This window comes from Neophocaena asiaeorientalis, unplaced genomic scaffold (genome assembly GCF_003031525.2).
Source record: "Neophocaena asiaeorientalis asiaeorientalis breed wild unplaced genomic scaffold, Neophocaena_asiaeorientalis_V1.1 scaffold449, whole genome shotgun sequence".
In the NCBI taxonomy this organism is placed as follows: Eukaryota; Metazoa; Chordata; class Mammalia; order Artiodactyla; family Phocoenidae; genus Neophocaena; species Neophocaena asiaeorientalis.
Window position 1 is genome coordinate 2,935,732 of NW_020175027.1, and position 20,515 is coordinate 2,956,246.

General features: G+C 40.1%; 1 protein-coding gene across 4 annotated transcripts in view; it reads right to left on the bottom strand.

Moving 5' to 3' along the window:
* RNF38 (ring finger protein 38) overlaps positions 1-20,507 on the bottom strand; it is a 121,626-nt gene extending 101,119 nt beyond the window's left edge. For 2 of the 4 annotated variants that reach the window (XM_024762986.1, XM_024762984.1), the window contains exon 1: positions 20,461-20,492. The gene's annotated coding sequence lies outside the window, so the exon portion shown is untranslated. Of the gene's footprint in view, positions 1-20,460 lie in introns of all 4 variants that reach the window. The other 2 variants (XM_024762987.1, XM_024762982.1) reach the window with 2 other exon arrangements.
* Between the last annotated feature and the right edge of the window lie 8 nt (positions 20,508-20,515).

The following is a 20,515-nucleotide window of genomic DNA, read 5'->3' on the forward strand; positions in this document are numbered from 1 at the left end:
CTAATCTAAAACTTAAGCAACCAAACAGGAAATTCAGAGGCAGGAATAAAAAGAACTTTCTTTCATTTCTATTGCTTTAGTCAAGGTATCATATACACATACATACTGGAGTAAATGTAAAAAGAGTGACAACAAAGTGTGTGGGTGCAAGTGCCTGCCCCACACCAGCCCCTACCACAAAAACAGGGTTTATTCAGAGAGTAAAGTAAAACACAGTGGTAGAAAACAGGTTTTTCCTAGGTCCAGGAACACTTAATGGACTGGGAGAAGCAACTAGCTTAATCAGTGACATAAACACATAACATATAAAGAAACACACGGCCACGGGCTTCCCTGGTGGCACAGTGGTTGAGAGTCCCCCTGCCGCTGCAGGGGACACGGGTTTGTGCCCCGGTCTAGGAAGATCCCACATGCCGCAGAGCGGCTGGGCCCGTGAGCCATGGCTGCTGAGACTGCGCTCCGCAATGGGAGAGGCCACAACAGTGAGACACCCGCGTACCGGAAAAAAAAAAAAAAAAAAGAAACACAGGGCCACCTAAAGGCGGCAATAAGCAATGAGAAACACGTTCTAAGACCACTCGTGTCATGTCCAGCTCTGCCCAGAGGAGAGGACAGACACAAATCTGGATACTAGAGGCATCTACTGCTGAGAGGAAGAGATTTTTCATCAAGCCCCTTATCACTGAGATGAAATTCTCACAAGATGAACTACCTGTTTTTGCTCTAATTCCATTCTGTGCTTATTCTATACGGAGCAGCTACTAAGTGCCAGGCACTATATAAACCCTGGGCACATCATGATGGTGAAAACAGGAGACATTAACTCCTCATGCTGCTTACAGTCTAGTAGGGAAGACAATTTCTAAAGGGGCGGGGGAGGATAGGGGGACCCGAGTCCCCTTCATTCCTTCTATTCTTCCCAGCCAAACTTGTGGTCAGAAGGAGGTACTTTCGGATAATATACCAAAGTTAGTATTAGGAGAGCTGGCCAAATAAGAGGGAGGTCTTGGTCTATCCTATAAATGTTCAGTTTTGAAGAACATAATGATCAAAACACCTTACTGGCTGAAGCCAGGAACAAGTCAACCCAGGCTTGAACACAAGCTGTCAAAGATCTCCCCAGTCTTGGGCAAAAAAAAAAAAGGTTATAGAAAAGGAAGGAAGATCAGAGAATGGGCTTCTGGGAACTCACCCAAGACAAAATGGAAAATTATCTGCAGCCTCTTCTGAATTCACTTTCTCTGTGATCAGTTACAATGAAGACCAAAGTCTTCTGCTAAAGGACAGGACAAGTATCTGGGCCACATATGCAAACCCATGAATGAGTAATTGTAAATTGTGTTTAAGAGCTATGAAGGAAAAAACAGGATGTAATAAGAGCAGAGAAGTAGAACCTCCTTTAACAGGGTAGCCAAGGAAAGCCTCAGAGGAAAGCTGAGCACTAATGGATGAGCAGGAACTGAGCACTCAAAGGGCAGAATGAGAAGTTTATGCAGAGAAAACAGCTTGTGAGAGGGAAAGGAAAAATTGGGTAAGTTCAAGTGCAACAGGAAGCCAATGAATGGCTTTAAGTAACCATGTGACCCAGTCTTTTAAAAGCTCTCTGGCTGCTGTGCAGAGAAAATGGGAGGGAAGCCAGAGAAGTGTGATGACCAAATGAAAGGCTAGAGTGATAGTTCGGGGGAAAGGTGAGATGGATACGATGGAAAGAAATGGAAGGGTACAAGATACATTTTGGAGGTGAGTTGAAAAGGACTTGGTGAAGGATGTAGAGGGAGGGGGTGGGAGAAAAACAAAGGTGCCAGAAATGACTCCTAGGTTCCCGGTTTAAGCAACTGGATGCCATTATCTGAGGGGGAAAATGGGGGGTAGCGGGGGAGACAAGTTCCCCCTCAGTTTTGGCTGGATAATAAGTTTAGTTTTTGACATGTAAAATATGAGCTCCTTGTAAAATATAAATTTGGGAATTCTCAGCATATAAATGATATTTAAAATCCTTGGGAACAAACGTTATCATTAAGAGAAAACAGAAGAGATGAGGGTACAGGACCAAGCCCTGAGCAACTCAAACCTGTAGCGATTGAGGGGAAGGGGCTAACAAAAAGTACACACAAAGGTGAGAGGAAAACCAGGATTATGTAATTACAGAAGTCAAGAGATAAGGATTCAAGAAAGAGGGAGAATTCCATGGAGAATTCTGGTAAGACACGTACTGATATGTGGCCTGAACCACAGGCCACATCAACTCACCATCATTGATCTTGGCAAAAGCAGTTTCCAGAAGTAGAAAAAAGGGTCAAGTAGATGAGGGCTGACTTCCCAGCTATAACCAAGAAGCAGGCAAATCACTTCATCTCCTGCTCAACCAAAACAGCCTCTTAACGGCTTTTCCTCCTTCAATCCTTACCCTTCTACAGCCCATTATCAACACAGCTGCCAGTGACCTGGCTAAAAAGAAAGTCACATCATATCAACATTCTCTGCTCAGTGATCTCATCTAACTCAGAACAAAGTCAAAAAGAAAGTCTTTATAATGGCCTAGAAGGTCACTATCTACCTCCTTCCACTCTCCTCCTCTAGCCGCTCAGAATTCCCTCCTGCCCCTTGAAGCCTCAGGGCTTCTACACCTGCAGTTTGACTCCCCACTTCCTTCAGGCCTCAGTTCAAATGTCACCACAACAAAGAGGCCTTCTTTGGCCAATGGATTTAAATAGCACTTGCTCCTTTCATCCTTTGCTCATCTTTCCTTACCTACTCTATTTATCTTCTTAGCACTTACCATCCTTATGACATATTATATATTTATTAGTTATTGTTTGTCTCACATCATCAGAATGCAAGCTTCATCATAAGAGCAGAGGTTTTACCTGTTTCTGTTCACTACCGTATAGCCAGTAAGTAGGCCTGGTACACAGTAGACATTCATATTTATCTGTTGCATTTAAATCATTAGAAAGGCCCTTTCACATTACAAATTAATGAACTTGTACTTTCAGTATGGATATAAGTCTTCTGTTATTTAGACAGCATGAGTCTTCTGATCACCTGTAGACATGCAGAAAAAAACCCAGTTTCTGGGCCCATGAAATTGAATACTAGCCCCTATGCCTTGGAAAACTCACAATATCATCCTGTGGGCCATCCCCTATAGACTCTTCAAGGAGTATTTCCATTTAGATTTCAATATGAACTGTTTTCAATATGAACTTTTGGCTAAGGCAAAGTACACTGGACAAAAACTATTTGTAATAACTCAGAAAAGGGGTCATGGACAGAATAGTGGAACTGATGAATCACACAAATATGAAGACAGATATATACATATTATATTTGAACAAAGGCAAGTAGATATGATGCTCTGGGATTAGTTGATTCTTCCAAATAATGGAACCATGCTCTCCGGTCTGTCCATCTGGTTTCCCTATTTATCTCTCTGATCACAAAGAAACAGACTATATCATTTTTCTCTGCAAACCCCCTACCCCAGGCTGTTCTCCCTGGAAGGGTAACTGACTGAAAAATATTACCTTGAAACTCCTGATGAATTTAGAGCAAACAAAGCTCTGAATTACATCAATGAAATGAAAATCTTAACCATACCTTTGAAATGTTTAAATAAGTCATATAGATCAACTCATGTAATCTTAAACATAATCTGTGAAAACATGGATCCTGAAAACTACAGTACTCACCCAACGAAATGATTCACAGTACTCACCCAATGAATTGATTTACATTTATTGCATAGCGAAGAATGGAAGGCAACAGCAAAACAATTTAAAATTCTATTGTAAAGGGACTTCCCTGGTGGTGCATTGGTTAAGAATCCACCTGCCAATGCAGGGGAAATGGGTTCGATCCCTGGTCCAGGAAGATCCCACATGCCACGGAGCAACTAAGCCTGCGCGCCATGACTACTGAGCCTGCGCGGCACAACTACTGAAGCCCGTGCACCTAGAGCCCGTGCTCTGCAAGAAGTGAAGCCATCGCAATGAGAAGCCTGCACACCGCAACGAAGAGTAGCCCCCGCTCGCCGCAACTAGAGAAAGCCCACACACAGCAACAAAGACCCAACGCAGCCAAAAATAAATAATAAATTTAAAAAATAAAATAAAATTCTATTGTAAATCTGGCTACATAATTACATGAAAACATTTAAAAAATCATTTTCAAAAGAAAATATGTAATTTATAAAAACAGATAAATAGAACTATAGAGTATATTTATATAGAAAAAATAAAGAGTGGAGAAGTACAGATGTACTGAAATGCTTGTATAAAAATTATGAGGACACTAAAAATACTATTTAGCTCTGCCTCTGACAATTAGAGAAAGTTTAAAAGCCTTTTTAAAATCTACATGGATCAATAACACATGAAAAGATGCTCAATATTATTAGCCACTAGGGAAATGCAGACCACAATGAACTACCAATGCACCCCCAGTAGGATGATTATGATAAGAAAGACAGACAGTAACAGGTTTTGATGATAATGTGAAGAAATCAGGACTCTCATACATTGCTGGTGGAAATGGAAAATGAAATGGTACAACCACCTTGGAAAACAGTTTGGCAATTCCTCAAAAGGTTAAACACAGAGTTATAATTTCACCCAGTAATTTCACTCCTGGGGTGATGTGTGTGTGTGTGTGTGTATCTTAAAGAAATGTAAACATATGTCCATGCAAAATCTAGTACACAAATGTTCACAGGAGCATTATCATATTAGCCCAAAAGTGAATGCAACCCAAATGTCCATTAATTGATAGATGAATAAATAAAATGTAGTATATACATACACTGAGTATTATTTGGTCATGAAAAGGAATGAAATGTTGATATATGTTACAACATGGATGAACCTGAAAGCACTATGCTAAGTGAAAGAAACCAGTCATAAAAGACTGTATATTGTATGATTCCACTATAAAAGGTCCAGAATAGGCAAATCTATAGAAAAAGAAAAGTAGGTAGTTGTTTCCTAAGCTTGGGGTGGGAGGAAATGGAGACTGACTGCCAGTGGGTACAGGGTTTCTTTTCTGAGCAATGAAAAGATTCTGGAATTAGACAATAGTGATGGCTGCACAATTATGAATATACCAAAATACTAAAAGCCACTGAACTGTACCCTTAGTATGGGTGAGCTGTGTGATATGTGAGTTATATCTCAACAAAGCTGTTAAATTTTATAAAAGAATGAGGTAGGGGGCACAATGGAAGGTGTCTGGGGTAACTGTAATATTGTATTTCCTGACCTGACTGTTGGTTACAGAAGTGTGTTCACATTGTGATGATTCACTGATTGGCAAACTTACAAGATGTGCATGTTTTATAAATATATCACATGTCAAATAAAGGTTTTAGCAAAGAATAACTAGGTCTATAAATACTGACTTGGAAAGGGATCCAAGATATAAAGTGGAAACAAGAAAGTTTCAAAACCATATATACAATATGGTCCCACTTTTTATACATTTATACACATACACATATATGTATGTGCAGAGTAAAACACACACACACACGAGTATACACATAAACCTGTTCTCACTGATCTCTGAAGAATTCAGATAAAGGGACTTAATTTTCTCTGATACATATTTCTGTAATGTTTGAATTTTTTGCAACGTGCATTTTTATAATCAGAGGACAATAAATATATACATTTTAAAAATCTTTTAAGGTGTATAGACAGAATTTAATAAAGAACAGAAATTCCTCAATCAGTATACAAAAACATAGAAATAATAGATCTAAGAATAAAAATACTCATTTAAAAAAAAAATAACAGCAACAATCATTTGATTGCTTACTATGTAGTTGGCACATATATTAGCTCATTTTCATTATACCTATTTTACAGATGAGGAAATAGGCCGGGAGATTTTAATCTAATCAAAATAGAACAAAATATAGCTTATGAAGAAAGTTCATAAAATCATTTACAGAGAAAATTTTAAAAAGTAAAAGAACATAATGAACTCACTCATACTTTTTTTTAAATCTGGAAAAGAATTTAATTTTCTTAAAAAAAAAATTTGCCAAAATTGACTACCCCCCCCGCAACACACATACCCACACCAAAAACCGAAAACTGAATGGAATAAGCTAAAAAACAAAATAGAAATGGTTACTGTCTTTCCTCCCAAAAGGCTATTTTTCCTTGCTACCAAAATCCTTATATCAAGAATGGTACGAGGAAGGAAACTTACAGGCCTTCTCTCTTGTGATTATATACCAAAGCCCTAAATACTAACAAATCAATCCAGTACTATGAGCTCCATTACAGAAATTTAGGGATAATTCCATACTAAAAATTGATTAATGTAATTCAGCATATAAATAAGTAAAAAGAGACATAACCTCCAAGGGTAGATAACTGAGTTGGAAGGCATTTGACAAACTTATTCTTTCTAAGAAAAGCACTTAATAAATAAAAATACTACTTCTTTAACTTGTTAGCTTTCAGACCCACAGTCAACCCCACAACGAACAGTGAAACACAACTGAGGCAGCCTCTTTATGCTACAGTCAAATACTGAATATGACATTTTCTGGATGTTACAGTGTAGCCAATGAAATAAGAAAGAAAAATAACAGAGGAAAGTATTGAAAAGGAGCCTAAATTAGCAGCATTGTCCAATAATAGAGTTGTCCAACTGGAATACTCAAGAAAAATCTATGAAAAATTACTAAAATGACTGAAAGAGCTCAGGAAATTGGCAGGTATTTAAATAAATATACAAAAATCAACAGCTTTTCCTAACATCAGCAAAGCTCAAAAAATATGATGAAAAACATCCCACTGTCAAAAGTAAGAAGAGGGGCTTCCCTAGTGGTGCGGTGGTTAAGAATCCACCTGCCAATGCAGGGACACGGGTTTGAGCCCTGGTCTGGGAAGATCCCACATGCCGCAGAGCAACTAAGCCTGTGTGCCACAACTACTGAGCCTGCGCTCTAGAGCCCACGAGTCACAACGACTGAGGCCAAGTGCCACAACTACTGCAGCCTGCACACCTAGAGCCCATGCTCTACAACAAGAGAAGCCACTGCAGTGAGAAGACCACGCACTGCAACAAAGAGTAGCCCCGGCTCGCCGCAACTAGAGAAAGCCCGCGTGCGGCAACAAAGACCCAACACAGCCAAAATAAATAAATAAATAAAATTTTTTAAAAAAGAAGAACATAAAATACTATGGAATTGACATTATGTGAATTAAACTACAAAGCCCTACTAAGGCACATACTATGGCACTACTAAGCTCTACTAAGGCACATACTATATAAGAAAAGGGGAAAGAAATCATGTTAATAGATTGACAGATGTTAACAGTGCGATGAGGTCAACTATTTCCAACCTCATAAATTTAATGCTTTTCCAATCTCTGTATCAATGGGATTTTTGCAGTAATCCTGACAAAAACTTTTAAAAAATATATCCGGACGGTGGGGAAAAGCATGTAATGAAAGGCAAAAGTCTTTTTTCAAAATAATAATAACTACAAGGAGATGCCCTACAAAGCATTTATCCATATAAAACTACAATAAGTAAAACATATAATATTGGTGCCAGAATACTGACAGATCAATAGAACAGTGAGAAACAGATCTAAGTATTAATGAAAATTCAGTATATGATTTAAAATGTCATGTTAAATATATAAGGAACTGGTTAAATTGTGGTACATCCATTATCAAATACAATGGAATATTACAGTTATTAAAAATGAGGTAGATTACACTGATGTAGAAAGCTGGTCGCAATATAGTATGATGTAAAAAAAACAATGTAAAGAATAGGAAGTACAATATGATCCCTTGTGTTTTATTTATTTGTTTATTTGACAGCCACGCTATGTATAGAAAATGTATGGAAAGATACACATCTAAATAGCACTGTCACTACCTCTGGGATTATAGTAAGGAGAGGAATAAGAATGGAGAGTCCATCAGTCATTACCCCAACAGTGAAGAGATGGCAAACTCAAATTAGAATAATCTGAAGGGGGTTTATTTATAAAAGTAATAATTACAAAGTTGGGAGGTGAGGCCTACAGAAACGACAGGGGATGAACAGGACTAGCTATAGCATAACAATTATCACTCTGGCTCCCAAAAAGACAGGACACAGAGTACCAGAACCCAGGTAATATAAGGCCGGCTACCCTGAGTGGAGAGAGAATAAATATTCTGACCTCATTCTTCTTCCCTTCAATATCCTCTTAAGGCTGAACCCAACCAGAAACCAGAAGACCTGGGAACTCTTTCCCTGGGGCAGAGAACCAGGTGGAAATGGGTGAAGGACAGGCGTGGAGAAGTAAATAGAAGGTACAGGCCCAGATTTCTTTTACCTTTTTATAAAATTACTTACATAAATAGAAGTAAAATATCTTCATTAGAAATGAAAAACTTACATAGAAAGCTAAAATCCCACCCTCCATAATGCTGGATCTTTCTCCAGAAGTAATCTTTACTTTTCATCATCATTTTGATGGGGTTTATCACTGACTTTTTTCTAGACAGACACATACTCACCACAATAAAACACACAGAATTGCTTTAGGAGGTGTTGTTTGCTCAACATGAACAGTATTAATCACCCTATTACTTTCCGCAACCTTTTTTTTTCTCACCATTTTCAGTTCAGTTATAAAATAATGCTCAAGAAACCAAGAGGAACAGTTTGAATCTCCTCAGGGTTGTTTACACCCTACCTCAGTGGTTCTCAAAATATCCCCACACTCCCCCAACCGCTGCATTAGCATCACCTAGTAATTTGTTTAAAAGACCCCACCCTAGTACAGTGAATCAAAAGCTCAGGAAGCGGGGGCCCAGTAACCTTCCTTTTAACCAGCCCTCCACGTAACTATCATGCAGGCTAAAGTTTGAGTGCCACTACTCCATCACCTGTGCCCTTGCTAGGAATCTGCTTTTTAACTAGATCCCGGGGTGATGCGTAAGTAAACTGAAGTGTTAAAAAGCCGGTCTACCTCTGAGCCATAAACCTAACCACAATCCATATTACCCGCACCTATCCACACACAGGGTATTATGAGTGGTTTCTGGGGATGGGAAGGGGGGAGGCCAGCAAAAAGAGCGGTGGTTTTTAACCTCTTTGAATTTAAATCTATCACTCCTGTGGGAAAAACATCAGCACTGCATGCCCTAGTTAGGCAGAGCATGTTAGCAGTGTCATCTTTTGTGCATGACAGATAGCACATAACTACCTTTAAACCACCCTGGAAATGTACCGCTCTTAGGTGTCAATATTATATCATAAGTTCTCATTTTTCTTTTAAAATAAGTTAATTTGAATGTTAACCCCAGGCATAATAAAATTACGTACGAATAGCTAACCTCTGTTTGTATCACTAATACTGTAATGGGAATCCATCATTTTAAAACAAAGCGCAGGGATACACCTTTTCTGCTCTAACGAGGATACTTTTATCAACATTTACAAGTGTATCTACCCTCCACTTCCATACTGCAGCCTCCACCTCTACATAGCTTGTGGGGAGGGGAAAATGTCCCCAGAATTCCACCTTTAACTTCCTGCTGCCTCCCTCAGAGGCTGACATTTTCTTTCAAAACCTGCACCCTAAAGCCCTTCTTCCTTTGCTCTTCTCTCATTTTTCTCCACGGAGTCTTCAGGTCTGCCCTGAGTCACAGGCAAACATGTTGACTTTCTCAGGAAATCTGCCAAAGTAACGACATATACATGTGTGCTTGAGAATCCTACTGTCTCACTGCTTAGCCAGCCTGACTCGGGCTAACACAACGATCTGCTCTTTTAAGGCACTTCCAGTTTCACTTCTAGTTCCTACCAGGCTTATGCCCCGCCCCAAGGCAGCACAGCCCCCTCTCTCTGAGCTTTCCAGACACAGGAAGTAGCACAGTCAATTCTGTGGGGCCCAAACCCAACTTGACTTGCCTCTCCCTTCTTAAAGCAATCTCAAAATCAAAATTTCTAAAGCACCTTTTCCATTTGATAACTTTTCTTCCATACAAAGAAAGTTTTAATCAAGACAAGATAAATTTGGGCCTTGGGTTTTTAATTACATAGCATCAGGAAAAATAATATAACTATTCTATCAAACAATTCTATTTCGAAAGGAAACATGTTTCTAATAAAGATGTTAAAAAATGAAAAAAAAGAAAATGAAAAAAAAAGAAAGGAACATGTTTACATCTCAAAAGTGCTATAAAAAGATTTTGGTATGGTAAAACTAGTTTGATTTCTATCCCCAACCCACACAATTGTTTCTTAAAATCATTTATGGCAATTGAGACAGAGTTCATTTTTAAAAGATTTTCTTCTACCAAAAGCTAGACTCAAAATATGTACAGAATTACCTAAACATTCTAGAGTCAAATTCTGACTTTAGTTTTATCTCATGGACATTAATAATTTCATGAATTAAACACAGATTCACTTTAAGGCAAATCTTTTGACTTGTTGCCTTTGTAGGGTTTTGGGTTTAACTGTTGTTGTTTGCTGTTGTTGTTAAGCACACAACGGTGGCTTTTATTTAAAGTTAAAGCTCAAAAATATCATGGAATAGTAATTTCTGTTTTCAATATATGCACAGTTTTTAATAGAAATACTGGATAATTAGATCACAAGAATTCATGACTCATATTCTTCATATACAGCAAAGACAGTCAACAATGTCTTCCATTAGAGTCCCAAACATACTGTAACTCTAGAGGTGTTCTGATGCTAAGGTTCTTAAAGAAATGCAAACCAGTAAATGGGTGGAAATTCCTCAATTATCTCGATTTAATCAGCTTTTATCCTGCCTGAATAGAAGACTATCTTCCTCCTACGAATTAATTCTCATATTGCTTAGTAATTTGAAAGGTGGAGAATTCATTTTTCTTTTCCAACTATCCATAAACAAAGAAAAAGACTGAGTTGGCAGTGCTCAACTCAAAAACAGGACATGTTCCAAAAGTCTAAAACTACTGTACCTTGTTTTGACCTTAGAATCCCATTTTCCCATTGAACATTTTCTAAATGGATGGCCCACCAATGTCTATTAAGCCCACAACATAAACGAAATAATATTAGAAACACTATAACTGCTTGAGAAAATTTAATCTCAGATTCCAACTTTGGGCCACCTAAAGACAGAATTTTCAACAAGCATTCCAACCAAGTTTGAAGTAGTTCATTTGGGAACCACTATGCTACATTATCTTCCTCAAATAATCTACTATGTCAGACAGCATCAACACAGCACCAGGCTCTCCAACTGATGCCTGAAATATTCATATTCTATACCACTGAATAAAGGGATATATTTATGCTTTAGCTTGTGACAAATCAAAGTTTATTATGGAAATTAAGAAGGCTAAAAAGAAGTCTAACATCCATTCTTACACTAATTTCAGAGAGGGAGGTACTCATATCCACAAAAAGGTGGGATTCTGAATAGGGCCAAATTTTTCTATGAGAAGTTTTGTATCTGCTTAAGTGACCAAACAAGCACTGAGTTAAGACCAATGTTCAGAATCACAGAACATGGGAGATTTTCCAAGAAGCAATTTAAATATGCCTGATCTGAGGTGAACCCACTCCAATGCAGGTACTCCTACTCCTTATTATGTGAAAAAGTAATGAATGACTAAAAAGAAATTTAATTAAATAATCCTAACACAAAAATTGAGAACTTAAAAGGAGTGTATTTCTCAGGAGGAACAAAGGTAAAACTGAAGACTGCAAATTCTCTCTAGTGGCTAAGACAGTGGTCACCTTTGCTTATGTTCAATCTTGTTACCAAAACTTAACTGCTATGTTTGCTTAGGCTATCTATAAAGTGAGACGTAAAGCATGATGGCTAAAAATACAGACTCTGGAATAAGACGGCTTGGGTTCATATCCTAGATAACACTCTTAATAGCTGCGTCATCTTTAGCAAGTTATTTAACCTCTCTGTGCTCCAGTTTCTTCATCTGCACAATAAAGATGATAAAAGCATCAACCTTAGAGGACTGTAGTGAAAATTAAATGAATTAATCCAGGTAAACCACTTAGAACAGAGCCTTGCATATAATAAGCACACAGTAAGTGACCACTATTATCTAGATATTCAAAAATAAGCAGGATTTGGAGAAGATAGGAAAAATTAAAGCTGAAGCAACAATCAAACAAACAGAGGTGAAAAAGTGATACACACACATGGAAACAGGGCATTACACTTCCCTGCAGAATATTCACGAAGAATAGTAGAGACTGGAATAATGAAGACCCAATTATGCTGGCCTTGAATGCTAAACCAAAAAATATTTTACTTACAAGGCAGCCAGTTAAATTTGTGACCTGATCAGATCTGTGCTTTAGCAATGTTAATTATAATGATTATATCATATCACTACTATTTATGCAATTTTGATGTTCTCAAACCCAAAAATTTGTTTGGTCAACTAACACACTGTCAGAGTCTATTGCTAAACTGTTGTATATCTGAATCAAATCTGAAATCCTCACTGTGTCTGGTACATAGTAGGCATTCAATAAATGTTTTATTGTTACTTTTACTGGCCACCAGAGCAGTGAAGTAAACAGTCAGAGGTTATATGTATATGTATTGTAAGAAATATGTATTACAAATGAAGCAGCCAAGTAACAGTTGGTAAAATGTTAAGTCACTGCTGAGCAGTATACTTGCCTAAAACAGGGGTAATCATCCTTACTTTTCATTAAAAGCAGATAAAATGGAACCTTGTATATTTTTAAATCTCATAAAATTTAGCTGTCAGATTGATACAGTCTTCCTAAGGATTATTTGGGCAATATCTTTGTAATGGACTACCCAGTGTTCTTATATGATGATAAATTTAAGGCAGACTTCCTCAAGATATCTGCAATCCCCTGTTCATTGCAGCATTATTCACAATAGCTAAGATAGAGAAAGAACCTAAGTGTCTGATGAATGAGTGGATGAAGAAGTTGTGGTGTATACAAACAATGGAATATTATTCAGCCATGAAGAAAGAAGTAAATCCTGCCATTTGCAACAACATGGATGAAACTGGAGGACATAATGTAAAGTGAAATAAGCCAAAGAGAGAAAGACAAATACTTTAAGATGTCACTTATATGTAGAATCTAAAAAAATAATAATAGTAATAATTTGGTTTTTAATATAAAAGTCAAACTCATGGAAACAGAGAGTAGAATGGTGGTTACCAGGGCCTGGGGAGTGGAGGAAATGAGATGTTGGTCAAAAGGCACAACCCTTCAGTTATAAGATAAGTTCTGAGGCTCTAATGTACAGCATGGTGACTATAGTTAATAGTATTGTATACTTGAAATTTGCTGAGAAAATAGATCTTAAGCATTCTCACCAAGAAAAAAGGTAGTTATGTGAGGTGATGAATGTATTAATTAACCTGACCATGGTAATCATTTTGCCATGTACACAACTATCAAACCATCACACTGCACACTTTAAATACATACAATTTTATTTGTCAGTTAAAAAGGGAGAGAGAGAGAGAAAGGAAGGAAGGAAGGAAAGAGAGAAAGGGAGGAAAGAAAGAAGGAAGGAAGGGAGGGAGGGAGCAGAAGGAAGGAAGGAATGAAAGAAGGGAAGGAGGGAGGGAGGAAGGAAGGGAGGGAGGCAGGAAGGAAAGAAGGGAGGCAGGAAGGAAGAAAGACATTTGACACACTAGTAAAAGTAATATACTAATAGTTAACATAGTAAAAAAAAGTGTTCACTAGAAGATTGATTGCCAACAGATCTTAGAAGCACATCATGACAAGATGGTTGATAGAGGCTAAACACATATCCCCAGATTCACTGATTTTTTTCTGGTGGTGGGAGGGGGAAATCAGCTTCCCAAGATGTCAGTCAGTGCTAACTTTTAGAAACTTAAAAAAAAAAAAAAAAAGATTAGTAAGAACATGCCATGATTTGGCTTTCTTGGGCAATCAATCATTCTGGCAACACAAGCATAAAACAAAGTAGGCCTGGATTTCTACATACCTTCTTGTAAAGTACTTTTAAAAAAAAATTTGTTTATTATTTATTTATTTTTGGCTGTCTTGGGTCTTCGTTGCTGCACGCAGGCTTTCTCCAGCTGCGGCAAGTGGGGACCACTCTTCATTGCAGTGTGCGTGCTTCTCATTGTGGTGGCTTCTCTTGTTGTGGAGCAGGGGCTCTAGGCACGCGGGCTTCAGTAGTTGTGGCACGTGGGCTCAGTAGTTGTGGCTCACGGGCTCTAGAGCACAGGCTCAGTACTTGTGGCGCACAGGCTTAGTTGCTCCGCGGCATGTGGGATCTTCCTGGACCAGGGCTCCAACCTGTGTCCCCTGCATTGGCAGGCGGATTCCTAACCACTGTGCCATCACGGAAGTCCCACTGTAAAGTACTTTTCAGTTACAGTTTTAGACTAGAAAAATAAAGTTCCGGCTGTCTTGTGCTTTTTAAAGCTTCACGTATCTTGCAAGTATTAGAATTTAAAACCTTGAAATGTACTCACTTAAACACATTCCTGTCAGCATTACCAACAACGCTCCATTATCCATTTTGGTACTGTCTCCAGATGCTTTTAATCCCCGCCTGACTTCTCCCTACCAACAAGTACTTGGATACCATCTTTACCCTGTCTGCCCCCATTACTTGGTTGTGCTTAGGGAATTATAATTACAGTGATCCCGCCTTTAAAACATCCTCAGAGCACAAAGCCTCTTTGTATGACTGGGGGTGAGGGGGGCACCTTCCAGGCTCCACAGCAAAGTGTGGGTGGTGGCAACATAGGCAGCAACGAAAGAAGAGGAGCTGGGGCCGCTCTGGAGGCCTTCGGGTCTGGTTCAATATTGTTCGAGGGGTTTTACTTGTGGGTGTCCAGCCCAAAGGTTCTACAAAGCCTCTGTACCCCTCCCATGAGGAGAGTAAAGGACAGGACCTGTTCTGACAGATGGAGAGATCACCACCAAGCCCAAAAGGCCAGGGAACAGAAGGGAGCATGAAAAGGGGGAGAAAAGAAAGCAGGAGCTGAAACATACTCCTTTGTGCTGTTCTCAGTACTTCAGGTAATGAACTCTCTGACAGTGAAGCTATCACCCCAATGAATCAGTGGCTAGTTCTGGTATTACCAGCATCCAGTAGGTGCTCACTCAAACATGTATTCAGGCGGCAGCAAAAATCTACATAGGAAGACAAATCTATTAAAAATTTTAAAAAATTAAATAGTCTAAAAGCCAAATGAAAATACTTTTTTTAAATTATTAGAGTCCCATCTTCTAGTTGCACAAGTGATTATGAAATGAATACTTGTTTTACTTTACCTCCCCTACTACTTCAGTGTAGTCTTCAAAACTGCTCGCTTTCCAGCTCTGTGACAACAAAACAGACTTCAACTAAAGATCAGTGAGCACCATCTGCAAACACTGAAATCAAAGGTGCTGAAGCAGAACAGATACTGACAGGTGACTTTCAACTCAAGGTACATCCCAGAAGCACTACAAAATGTTCTACTACTTAATTGCTTGCAGCTCTCTCTTCCATGCATGTATTTCTTCCTCTTTACCACTTCTTCCCTTCTTTCAACAGGGTCAAATGGTTATATCAAAACTTACAATCTCTCCCTCATTTCTACACATATTTTATCACAAAAGCAGACAATACAGTGACAGCTTTCCATATCATGACTGGAGGGGGCTACTGATAAACTCTAGTATAATCCCATCATTCTCCTCCACCTGACCAACATGGTTAACTGTCCCAAGCAGTCCCTAGAATAGCAATAATATCCATTTAAACTAAGAACAGAAAAAAAACCCTGAAACTGCTTTGGGTGAGGCTTATAGGTGAGAACTGTTTATTCTCCTTGCGTGGGCGTAAGACTAGTTCTGTTAAACATTTTCAGTTTTATTTACATACATTTTCTTTAAAAAACAATTTCTTCAAGACAGCAGCAAAAGCACAATGGAACCCTCTATCCATCGCCCTCAATTATGTTTAAAAATAATAATAAAAAAGACAATAGAAACCACTTCCAATTGTACCTCTCCCTTGAGCCCGCAGAACAGCACTCTTCCATGACAACTGTTCTGAAAAACCACACTGCCATTATTTGCAAAAGCAGTAGGAAGTCCAGTCTTGCCCTTGGTTCAGCACTCCCCCTTCCTCTCTCTCCAAGAAAAAATGAAACAGCAGGAAGCGTAAACAACCGCTTTATGGAAAATACAAATGGGAAAATATTTTCAAAATTGGCTAAAAAGCCTGAGGTCTTAAGAAATTCAGGAATACTAGTGTAGGGGGAAATAGGAAGAGAAAAATAGTATCGTATTTCCCCCTCAAAGTGAGCACTATGTGACTGCATGAGCAAATGTGGCGCATAGCTACTTTCTCTCCTTCACTTACCAGATGCTTTTGTCTTTTTAATGATTTCTTTCTCATTGTCTTTCCATAAATAATGGTATTTATCAAATTGTTTATTCTGTACAATTTCTCCAGACCCATAACAAATTTTACAATTTTGAGCTGAACTCTTTGGTTAAACTCTTTGGTTCAACTGAGCATGGTAATGAAAAGCCAGGGGTAGGCCCTTTCCCATGAAAAGCTCACATGGAGAAAACTCTTTTGGAGTCTCAGGCCTAGCAATGACCAGCCCTCTTCACAGAGCCTGTGGTGAGTATGGACGGGTAACAGCCGGACCAACAGTTACAAAGCCGCAGGGCCATGCTAGGGCCTTTGTGAGGATTAGAAAAGGGTGCCCCCACTAAGGGGACACAGTTTCCACACAAGGTGTTCATCTTGGTAAGCGGAGCACAAAATGGGTTTCTACTCCCACTTGCGAAACAAAACAAGCACCCAGTGCTGAGGACAACCTATACAACCCTAATCAGCAGCCCTGGGGCAAAACTGCACCTCCAAAGTAGGTTTCCAAAAAGAAGAACGCCACCAACAACAAACAGCATTTCACAAATTTCATTACCAGAAATTCTCACACGTTAATATAAATTCATTCATAAACATATTAGGACCAGAGGAAAAAGGGTCTAGCAAAGAAGGAAAACTAGCAAATTTGAGAGAAAGGAAACTCTTCCATCTAGAGGAATAATCAGTTGTTCCTAAAGCCCCCAATCTTTGACTACAGGTTCAAATAGCTGAATTTCAAATTCATGTGCTAAGCTAAAACATGCAAACAATCACTATCATCCGCAGAGAAAGGCATGATCACATACACTTACCTTTGGGGGTTTACTTTCTCCAATTTGCTAGTTTTCCTTCTCAGTCAGACACTTTTTTGCTCCTATCCTAACTATAAAACCATACACAGTGATACATGTGGTTAAAGTTTATAAAACCTGATAAACAGCCCTGGTGGGTGGTGGGCCCCTTAGCTACCTGCATGAAAATAAGAGGAATAGACAACCTGGATTATGAAGGGTTTAACATTCAATGGCTTCCAACCCGATCACTCTTTTATGCCCTACAAAAGAGCTAAATATCACATGGGTCCAAATTAGTCCCAGTCATGCAGGAGGGGCAACAGAAGGCAGCCTGGGGACTAGGCTGGGCAAAGCTGAGAAGAAGTACAGCCCAGAGTCAGAAGAAACCTTAAGGCAGTGGTTCTCAAACTTTAGTGGGCATGAGAATCTACTAGGGAACATGTTCAGAATCAGATTTCTGGGTCCCTCCCTACATTTGATAGATCAGAATGTCCTGGAGCACTTATATTTTGACAAAATTCAAACTGCTGACCTAGGTCCACCAGGAAGTTTAGAAAGACTGGGAAATCCTCCACGTGCCTATCAGCTGTTCCAAAATAAAAGTCATCCATCACAAAACTAGGCTTTGTGGGTCAGAATGAGGTGAGAAAAGGATCACCAGCCAGCATGCCTAACAGGCTGTGCTGGGCTGGATCCTGTAGCTAGAGTTTCACTATTAAGGGACAAAAACCCTCTACTATGTAAACAAGAAATTATTTTGCATGTTGAGAAATATTTCAAATATCTGAAAAATATTTAAATATCTCTGTACCCTACATCCAAGATAAGCAAATCTTAATTTGCAATTATCTGATTCAGGTTTAATAATAGAATACAAGATATAACTAAAGCCCTCTGTGTACCCCTGATCAATCCCATTCCTCACCCACTCTCCTGAGAGATAACCACTACTCTGAATTTGGTGTTAGTTGTTACCATGAATGTTTTTATACTACTACTACATATGTACACAGACACAGACAATATTATTTTGCATGTTTTCAGATTTTATGCAAGTGGAAACATTCTCTAATAATTCTTCTGTTATTTACTCCCCCAGCCCCTGTTATGTTTGTAAGATTCAACCATTTTAATGCATGTGGCTATAGTTTATTTTTCACAGTGCTCTAATATTCAATTGTGTGGGACTATCTAACAATTTATGTATTTCCCTATTGGTGGACATTTAAGCAGCAATAAACATTCCTGTACTTCTTTTGTACTTATTTTCTTGGACAAGTGTGCAAAGATTTCTTAAAGTATATACCCAGAAATGGGCATTTTAGGTGAACGGATTTGCTTGCCTTCCTTCAGCTAGACATCACTATGCTACTCCCCAGAGCGACTGTATCTATTTACATTTCCACTAGCAGTATATAAAAGTGATTTCCCCATAACCTTACTAACACTTGGTTATCACAGCATTTAATTTCTGCCAATCTGATGAGTGTGAAATGGCATGTCACTGATGTTTCAATTTGCACTTCCCTGATTTTAAGTCTTTGACAAGTAAATTTTCATACTTATATATTTATCTGTCAAATATGTTTTTCTCAGTTTTTTAGAAAAATTTAACCCATCTTGTCTGAATCAGGGCAGCTCTTCCCAAAGAACCTTGCCAACAGCCACCACAACTGGAAAGGGTGCGGGAGGGCAGCAAGAAAACAGCTGACTTAAACAAGGAATCATCTTGGACAAAGAGCCCTAATTAATGCATTTGCTAATTAGTCTTTCCCTTCCCTCTTTTGTCAAGGCTTACTTCCAAGACAATACTACGGCCAGCAGCCTTAGAACAGGAGAGAGAATGGGGGGGATGGGGAGTACCCAAAACATTATGTAAAAGTACTTACAACTGTCTTTACTCAAAGAAAATGATGTGATTGCAGACCAATACCTATTACTCAACCTTGTAAGATACCATCCACCTCTAACAGACTCCTTTCAAGCTCATTACCTTTGGCTCCCTCTTTAAAACAGCCCAATCTTTTTCTCTACAGTAGACACTGTCCCCCTCCCTTCAAGCAACCCTTTCATCTCCCTTCCCCCACAATGACTAAATTTCCTCCTTTTCCCCCATTCTACAGCTTCTGTTTTCTAACTCCACAGGACCCTCTTCATTGACTATAACACTACTCTCTCTCCGTTGCCTCTAGAACCCCAACTCCCTTTCCAAGATGCATCCACAATAAAAACAACCCACCCGAAAGAAAAACGGGAATCCCATGCAGTACATGGCCCTCTTCCATGCCAGGCAGGTGGGTGACCTGTCCCAATCCTCTCACTTCCTACCCCTTCACGCCTGGGATAGCTGTGCTTTCTCTGGGGGTTCCCCAAGTGTGACAGGTCCAGACCACCTGGGAAAACCTCATTTGGCTTTCTGTGGCAGAAACGTCTTTACTAGGGCCATATATACACTTGTTTGGGGCAGGAACGAAACTCGGGCCATTTCGTGAAAAAGACACCTTACAGGCGTCTCCACAAAAGCAGGCAGGCCTCCCACCTATTAATTCCAGCTGGATTGGTTTCGTCCGTGCAGTGGTGGGAAAGGTGGCCTGGCAGAGACCAAATGGTCCCCGCAATAAGAACTTTCCGAAGCTCTGACCCACTCACTCAAGAAAGCCCTCTTCCCAGAGAGAACAACCTCACAGGAGACTCTCCCCCTGCGGCTCCCCAGGACACCAAGAATCCCCCAAATCAGCCGCCGCTCTCCTCCGTCCCAGCCTGCAAGAGATCCTTTCTCCTAAGCCAGCCCCAAAAGCGCTGGGTGGGCGTGCCTGGGGCCGAGGCCTAGCGCCCCCTCCTCCGCGATCAATCTCTCTCGGTTCTCCGGGGCTAGGGGCTCTTCCTCCTCCCAGCGCCCCCTGCTCCGGGCCCGCGCCGGCCCATAGTGACCCTGGGTCCCAGCCAGGTTACGACTTTCGCCGGCTATGTGACCTTGGGCAAGTCACTTCCCCCTGTAAACCTCCGTTTCCTCCGCCGCCCAGAGAAGACCTAGAGAGGTCCTGCCCTGACCACCCTAGGGGAGGGGGTTACCCACCAGGGGGGAAAACGCTTTGTGAGCCGCTCCGCGCAGCGGAGACACAGGGCTCACAGGACTAACCTGACCCGGACAACGCTCCACCCCCGCCGCGGGGCCGGGCGGCTGGACCACACGCCTCTGGGCGGCCCCCCAACACACACACCCGAGACCAACCCACGCCCCTCCCCGCCTGGCCCGCTCCTGGACCCCGTACCTGCTCCCGGCGCTCGGCCGCAGGGGCCGCCACCCTGGGCGCCTGCCCGGAGAAA